The sequence below is a fragment of the Triticum dicoccoides genome, chromosome 4A (genome assembly GCF_002162155.2).
Source record: "Triticum dicoccoides isolate Atlit2015 ecotype Zavitan chromosome 4A, WEW_v2.0, whole genome shotgun sequence".
NCBI lineage: Eukaryota > Viridiplantae > Streptophyta > Magnoliopsida > Poales > Poaceae > Triticum > Triticum dicoccoides.
Window position 1 is genome coordinate 9,881,946 of NC_041386.1, and position 7,659 is coordinate 9,889,604.

At 42.5% G+C, this 7,659-nt stretch overlaps 1 long non-coding RNA gene across 2 annotated transcripts; it reads left to right on the forward strand.

The window, feature by feature from the left end:
* The first annotated feature begins 2,249 nt into the window (after positions 1-2,249).
* On the forward strand, positions 2,250-7,302 carry LOC119288529. Of its 2 annotated transcripts, XR_005141206.1 has the most exons (12): positions 2,250-2,625; positions 2,768-2,843; positions 3,008-3,085; positions 3,164-3,252; positions 3,741-3,870; positions 3,992-4,080; positions 4,342-4,429; positions 4,568-4,637; positions 4,740-4,805; positions 5,646-5,705; positions 6,440-6,545; positions 6,719-7,302. It is a non-coding gene; the product is annotated as an uncharacterized LOC119288529 (long non-coding RNA). The 2 variants fall into 2 exon arrangements; XR_005141205.1 differs by having other exon boundaries at positions 4,568-4,805.
* Positions 7,303-7,659: the final 357 nt, after the last annotated feature.

Sequence of the window (7,659 nt, forward strand, 5' to 3'; positions counted from 1 at the left end):
TCAAGAAGAAAATAGCGGTTGACTGGTTTCCTAGTTCTCTTGATCGCGTTAGACCGGTCGCGGTCAACCAGTTGACTTTTAAAAAAATAAGCTTTTTTTAAATAGTGAACTAAAAAGTGTCCATGGTTTTTGAAAGACAAGTTCACAAACTTAAAAAACGATCACGAATTTGAAAAAAATATTGAATTTGAAAAAAATCACATATTTTAAAAAAAGTTAATTGATTTTGAAAGAAGCTCATCGAATTGGAAAAAATCATTGGATTTGAAAAAAAGTTAATCGATTTTGGGAAAAAGTTCACAAAAATTGAAAAAAGTTTATCGATTTCTGAAAATAAGTTCATTGAATTTGAAAAAAGGTTCATCAAATTTGAAAAACACTGGACTAAATCTGAAAGAAAATTCATCAAATCTGAAAGAAAGATCATCGAGCACCCTGAGCACCCACCTTCGGAATCCGCACAGCCGCCACAACGCTGCCATCCGCTCACGCCACCGGCGCGCCCGTCTGACTCGCTGCCACCGCGCCCCCGGCACGATGCCGCATCCCACGTTGCGCACACCATCAGAAGGGGAGAAATGCCGCGCCGCCGCCTACACCAACGGCGGGAGGGGAGGAGAGGCGAGGAAGGGGAGGGAAGCGGCAGAAGCTAAAGCGGGCGAGACGAGTTTTCGATCAACTCGGATACAGGTGTTTCTAACACGAACACATTTACTTTCAGCACTAAAAAATGAACACATTTTTTTCACCGCTCAATCAATCTTCTGATCTGAAACAAAGAAAAGGAAAGAGACACACACCGCAACGGTACGCAGGGGCATCGGCTGCGTGGAAAACTCCCGTTTCGCCGCCGGATCCAGCCCCGCTCCACTTGCCTTTCATATCCGCAGCCACGCCACGCGCACCTCGGCAAGGACAAGCCTCCGCCCGCCGCCACCGCCTCTGCTCCGCCCTTTGGCCGGCCTGCTCCTCCTCTCTCCGTCCGGGCCGCGCCTCTCGCCTCCTTCCTTCGTCCTCGGCCCGTCCTGGCCGCGTGGTGGCCTCCGTTACGGCCGCCGACTCCAAATCCACCCGCGCGCTCGCGCCCTGCTCCCTCTCCTCTCCACCCGCGGGGCCGCGCCGCTCCCCGAGGACGCGGGCGGGGGCACCGGCGTCGTGCACCAGCTGCGCGCGCTCGTCCTCGACTCGTGCCTCTCCTCCTCTCGCGTCTGGTGAGGCGACTCGTCCTCGGTTCTTGCCTCTCCTCGTCTCGCGTCCGGTGAGGCAGTTCGTCCTCGGTTCCTACCTCTCCTCCTCTCGCACTTGGTTCTGTGTTTCTCATCCTCGCTCGATTCGTCCGTCGTTTAGAGTAGAATAGAAGAATCACTTCTGATTTGTTCGATTCTGCTCGTCCTTGGTTCCTCTGTTCTGAAGCGCGTTTGACTGATTCAATTGATTTCGCTCATCCTCGATTCGACCGTTTAGATAGAAATGCGCGTCTGGTTTGATTTCCTCTCCCTCGCCGTCATCGTCAGTTCAGAGTCGCGTGTGCTTTGATTCTTGCTCATCCTTGCCGTTGCCCCGCGTGTTCTTAGGGCCGTCTCGTCGGGGCTCTCCATCCCTGCGACTCTGGGAGGAAGCGAGCGGTCCGTCGGTTTGGGTCACCGTCTTGTTTGCGAGCTAACAAGTCCCTGTGTTTCGTGTTCGCGGTCAAGGGATGGTTCCTATGTTTCTTGTTTGAGAAACTTGTGCATGCGCTTCTGTTATCTGACGATCCTGCGTTTCGTGTTCGCGTCGGGGCAACGGTTGCAGGAACGATCGGTTCTGGTTTCGAAATTGGAGCATTGTCAAATCCGTTCCTCTGTTCCATCACCTGCGTTGTTCAGTAGTTATTTTCAGGTCTCAAACTCATGCGCCCTTGTGATACCCTGGTTGCCCTCTGTTGATTCTTGTTCTACCGGCAGGCGTGTGTGCTCCCATCCTAGATGCAGCAAATCTTGTTCTTGTCTGTTACGGTTGTTCTGATGGTGTTCTTGCTATCATGCTTTGCTTATCTTCCCATATGGCATGATTGATTGATTGTTGTTTGCTGTTTGATTGATTGCCTTGAGATGGACTGTTGTTTGATTGATTGCCTTGAGATGGATTGTTGTTTGATTGATTGCTTTGAGATGGATTGTTGTTTGTTGTTTGATTGATTGCCTTGAGATGGATTGTTGTTTGATTGATTGCTTTGAGATGGATTGTTGTTTGATTGATTGCTTTGAGATGGATTGTTGTTTGTTGTTTGATTGATTGCCTTGAGATGGATTGTTGTTTGATTGATTGCTTTGAGATGGATTGTTGTTTGTTGTTTGATTGATTGCCTTGAGAAGGTAAAAACCATGTAGGCCGATTGATTGTTGTTTGTTGCATTGAGATGGTACATGTTTATATGTCACGATTGATTGCTGTTTGTTTATGGTTATTATGATTCATTGCTGTTTGTTGCTTGGTATCTAACTTTGGTATTCTTAGTACCTGATCATAGGTAACAGACCTAGCGCTATTCTTTTTTCTGAACTTTTTTGTGATTATTATGCCTTCACATTGGACTGCTCCTAGATCCATATCGACATGCCCACCCTGTCTGATGAGGATAAAGATGTAAGGAACTCCTCCCAAGAATCTCTCTTGCTCCTTGTATTAACTTGGCGACTAGATTTACATGTTAAATTATTATTTTCGTGAAACTGGAGCTCCTTGCTGTAACCCATCATATGACTTTATGAGCGTGCATCACTTTCAGGTTATGAAAAAATGGGGAAAACAAGGTTGACTTCCTCTCTCTTTCTTATACAAGGCATGAAGAAGATGTGCGGCAAGTAAGTAACACATTATGTCGATATTTAGGTGTACTACTTTACAGTTCCATCTTTCCCAACAGAATGAATTTTTTTATATTGATATTTTGTTGAAATAGTATCACATGTTTGTTTGCATTTCATACTTTGGAAAAATGTTCCTAATGTTGATAGTATTTTTCCAGCAATAGGCACGGGAGTTCCTCTCAAAGTTAGGTGATCTAAGCCAAACTCTGATTTTTGCCAAAATTGAGAATGTAGAGGTAATTTCAAGATATTCTTTCAACATTCCTGAGCAACTTTGATTTGTTTACCGCCTATTGTCTACTTATTCCTTGCAGGGCTTGAACCATTTTGATGAGATCCTGGAAGAAGCAGAGGTATAATTCTGTAAAGAGGAAACCTTGGAATTGATCTTCCACCTAAAAAGGTTGGTTATCTCAACCTTCGCAATGCATTATCTCTTAACATGTCGTCCTAGGCGGTGAAAAAATTAGAGAGAATCACCCCAATTCTTAGGGGTCGTATCTAAATGATATTGCATTTAATTAGTTTATGGATCCTTTTTACATCTCAGTGGCCTAGTTGTGGAGAAAATTAAAGAATAGGAAAACAGGGAGTGCAGGAAAACGAGCTAAGAGCCATATCTATATGAACATATAGCTCCACTCTCATTCTTTCTTAATTATTACAGTGCCACATCAGCATTTTGACTATGATAACGTGCTAAGAGCCAAGCATTGTGAGTGCCCTTGGCAGTTGTGAAGGCATTTTGCTGGATTAACATGTATTTTCCCCATTTGCATGAAGCTTGGTGGTGATTTTATGTGCTTTAGTTAGATTTGCTCTTTTTAAAACAAAAATCAAGGGTCTCTATTCAGTACTGCTTTATTCGTTCTTTCGGTGTTCTTATTTCAGAAGTCTGCTCTGCACAAGTGCAACAAGGCTGGAAAGCCTGTTGTTGTTACTCGTGTTGTGGACAGTATGACGGACAACCTAAGGCCTTCTCGTGTGGAGGCAACTGATGTGGCACATGCAGTGTTGGACGGTTAGTTTTTGCCTCTTGCAGATATCTTATACTTTGGTGATCCTGTACAACTGCTCATTACTGCACCCAAACAAACTATAATTACACAAGTTGTAACATGAATCACAATTGTTTTGTTCAGGTAGTGATGCCATTCTCCTTAGTGCTGAGACTCTCCGTGGGTTGTATCCAGTTGAGACTATGTCAACAGTAGGCAGAATTTGTGCTGAGGTGAACTTTCTTTTGGAGGTCTACGTTCTCTTGATAAACACGGGCGTTTGGGAGGGCATTTGTTGATAGGTTCCCTTTTGTAGTTTATATCAGACTTTAATACTAAAATGTTACAAATAAATACTATTCTTCCAAACAGCCCCTAAATGTGTTCTCAACAAGTATATCTTTGGTGCTCTAATGGAATCTAATGGAAATTCGCTCCTTCCTGCCTTTTCTCTCTTCATATTTGGTGATATATTTTCATGAATTGTTTCACAGGCTGAGGTCTTCAACCAGGATTTGTACTTCAAGCGAACCATGAAATACGTGGGAGAACCCATGACCCACTTGGAGTGCTTCCTCTGCAGTGCGTATTTTGGAACCTTGGATTTTCCAATCTTTTGTTAGTGTTTACAGGGGAACAATTTCTGTCTTCCGTTGATTGAATATCAGTCTATGACACTTGGGTTTATAAGTCTGAAATAGTTCACTGCATATTTGCTAGGTGCGGGCTGCTATCAAAGTTAAGGCTTCGGTCATCATTTGCTTCACCTCATCTGGACAGGAGAAAAAGAGTATTTCTTCTTATAGGCGCTTCACCTCATCTTGTAGTTTAATGGAAATTGATTCATATATTATGCCGTATCGAGTATCTGCAGGCTAATTGTCAAGTACAGGTCCACCATGCCGTTCCTCGTCTAAAAACAAATCAATTGAAGTGGAGCTTCACAAGCGCATTTGAAGTATGTGAACAACCTGTTTCCTTGTAACCTTTTTAGTACCTCCTTCTGTGTGTGCTATATCTAGGTAATAATGATTCAGAACTAGCATGCTGATCTTCAAACTTTGAAAGATAAGTTCAGGCTATAGTTTTTGTTAATGACAAATCTAACACTGAACCTTGCACAATTGTGCAACTCAATACAGAGGAACAATATATAATTATTTGCCATGTAATGCTAAAAATTCATTTAGCATTTAACCTTCATGGTTTTGCCTTGATACAACATCCTTCTTTTTTCTCAGCAAAAGATTGATGATATGTATTTCTCCTTTATTTTTACTTGGTGCATAATTCCTACTGCTACCTCCATTTCAGTTTATAAGGGACACCTATATTTCTAGATCATCAGTTTGATCAACGAAATATGTATTAAATGCTGAAGTATACCATTGAAATTAGTATTTGATATAGGTTTGTCATGGTGTACCTTTTGTAGCATACCTCATATTTCATTGGCCAAATCGTTGATCTGAAAATACGCATGTGCCTAACAAACCAAAAGATTGGGAGTATGTTGTTCAACTGGACTCGCTAATGTATTACAGAATTTACCCTGATGAGAAATAGTGTGGTGTTCAACAAGATTCACTAATTAACATGTATTACCACGTGTCTAATACATCACTATCTAGACAAATCTAAGACAAGTAATTTGGGACAAGTAATTTGGGACGGAATGAGTACTATAGAATTTTGCTCGATAGGAAACAACACTGCTTATGTTGGACCGAGACTTGTCTCTGGTGTTTGGCAGTGTGTCACTGTTATAACTCATATTTGTTGCATTGTCTTCCTGCAGGCAAGACAATCACTCATAGTTAGAGGCCTCTTTCCCATGCTTGCTGATCCACGTCACCCGGTGAGTTAACCTGGCTTTCATCGGTTGGCTACATTAACCATTCTTTGGTGGTTCTTTTCAATTTTAGAATACATGGCCTAGTTTGTATAATATGAAAAATAGGAACTACCTATAAATATCAACATCTTTGTTCTGAACATAAAGGGAATAATGGCAGTTGGCGTTAGTGCATATTCCCAATATGTGAAAAGTGGATGCTTTACATACACCAGGCCAGTGAATTAATTTTGCTTTTAGGGTTTTTGCTTGCATCATCTTCTACTTACAAATGGAATAAACACTAGACTTCAGTTCAGTGGCGGAGCTTCAGCAAGGCTACATGGGCCATGGCCCGCCCAGCTTTGCACCACCTCCTCCTATTATAGCCGGCCCATGGGCCGGGGAAAAACCAATTTCAAGCAATTTAGCCTACCCAGCCCGCCCAGGAATTTGCTGCAAGCTCCGCCACTGCTTCAGTTCACTTTCGAATTGTTGCCAAGTCATCATAAGCTCGGTTAATCAGTACATTGTTTCGAACTTGACTGGTGGTAGGCTGGTTTGTTTATTCTGTATAATATAAACGCAATACCTGAGCTTATAAGTTGGTGTGCACCAGTGAGGCTGATGTTTGGAGGTGTCTCATCTTGCATCCACCTTGAATTATTTGGTAGCTAGAATTCCTTGATTTGGACCCAACAAGTAAGAAGGTTGGTTTGCCTGGTGATTTGTACTGACATTGTTTCTCTGCCCTGCAGGCTGGAATCTTCTAGCACTACAAATGAATCAGTGTTGAAGGTTGCTCTTACCTTAGCCAAAATTTCTATAAGAATGTTGCTCATGTTACATGCCTTCCTTTCTCTAGTAAGTAGAACAAGAACACATTTAACATTTCTTTTATGTCCATATGTGTACGCTCATGATATTTGAATTACAAACCAAATTCTAAATAAATAAGCATGCGTCTATGTGCCTACAAACTTGTGGGATGAAGATAAACACTTAATCAGCCTCTAAAACTAGCTTCCTATTTTCAGGAATGAAGATCAGAATCACCCTCACCACTCTAGAGAGATCGGTTTACTCATTCAACTTATGGAATTCTTTATAGCTTTTTGAGTTTAATTCGGTCTTTGCATGTATTAGCTTTCTATCTGTGCCCCTATCTACGTATGTTTCTTGTGTGCAAGCGCTCCTTTATGTGTGTGTGACTCTGTGGCTTGACTGTGTGTGTGTGGCTTGACTCTGTGTGTGTGTGTGTGTGGCTTGACTGTGTGTGACTGTGTGTAGCTTGACTGTGTGTGTGCTTGACTCTTTGTTTGTGTGACTCTGTGTGTGCTTGACTCTCTATGTGTGTGCTTGACTCTACACGTCTGTGTCTTGTGTGCAAGCGCTCCTTTATGTGTGTGTGACTCTGTGGCTTGACTCTGTGTGTGTGGCTTGACTGTGTGTGTGTGGCCTGACTGTGTGTGTGTGTGTGTGGCTTGACCGTGTGTGACTGTGTGTGGCTTGACTGCGTGTGTGCTTGACTCTTTGTTTGTGTGACTCTGTGTGTGCTTGACTCTGTGTGTGAATGTTGCATTTGCTTGATGGTGTGGCCTGTATGCTTGAATGATGATTGGTGTGGTTTAACACTGCCTTTGCCGGTCCCAAGCCCGGATGTGAAAATGTGGAGGGAGTTGCATTTACCTTCTGGATTTTGTGGCTGATGGCATTCTAGTTTACGTAGATGGTTAGATTGTTAATTAGTTTTGTGCATGCAAGACTTGAAATCTAGCTGATGTAGTGTTTAGTTTCTATGCATGATAAATGGTTTTGTGCACCTTTTTAAAGATGTGGCCCGTTTCCCCCTCTATTTTCCTCTTTTGGATGTTAACTAGCATTTGTTGTGTTTCTGAATTGATTATCTATTGTAAGATATGGTTAGCATATATAGTTCAGAGATAAATGTCTTTGTTTGCAGCAGTACATTTTATTC